Here is a 624-nt window from a genome sequence, read left to right as displayed (position 1 = left end):
ATTTGTTAAAACCAGACCAACCTTACAAGAGTGCTAAAGGGAGTCCTTTGAACAGAGAACCAAAAATAGCAAATAACAACCGAACATTGATACACAAGATGACATAATCCAGAAACCACAGCTATAGATATATCCAAAGTAAAATAAACTTACAAGATTGTAAACAGGGAACCAGAAACATCAATTGACAAATGAGGACAATTACAAACCAAAAAGTGGGAAAATACTGTGTAGTTACAGAACTTCGAAATAGTGAGGAAGTCAAGAGAGTTGCAAAATAGAATGGACTGTTCTAAACTTGGGGAGAAAATTATAAATCACAGGGAAACCTCAAAGAAAAATTATAAATCTTCACATCACAATAAAAAAAGAGGACAAGCACAAATATTTAAACAACAAATACTTAAACAACAACAACAAAGGAAATGATAATATGATCCATAAACATAATGAGCTCAGCACAGAAAATAATATGGAACAAAGAAACCATGAAAAAACACAGAACAAAATGACAGCAACCAATTCATACTTGTCAATAATTACATGGAATGTTAATGGATTAAATGCACCACTCAAGAGACAGAGAGTTGCAGATTGGATAAGAAAACAAAACCCATCAATATG

This window comes from Orycteropus afer, unplaced genomic scaffold, assembly GCF_000298275.1.
Source record: "Orycteropus afer afer isolate SDZICR_OR568_19922 unplaced genomic scaffold, OryAfe1.0 scaffold00017, whole genome shotgun sequence".
Lineage (NCBI taxonomy): Eukaryota > Metazoa > Chordata > Mammalia > Tubulidentata > Orycteropodidae > Orycteropus > Orycteropus afer.
The sequence above is the reverse complement of the archived record's forward strand: the minus strand, read 5'-3'. Positions refer to the sequence as shown.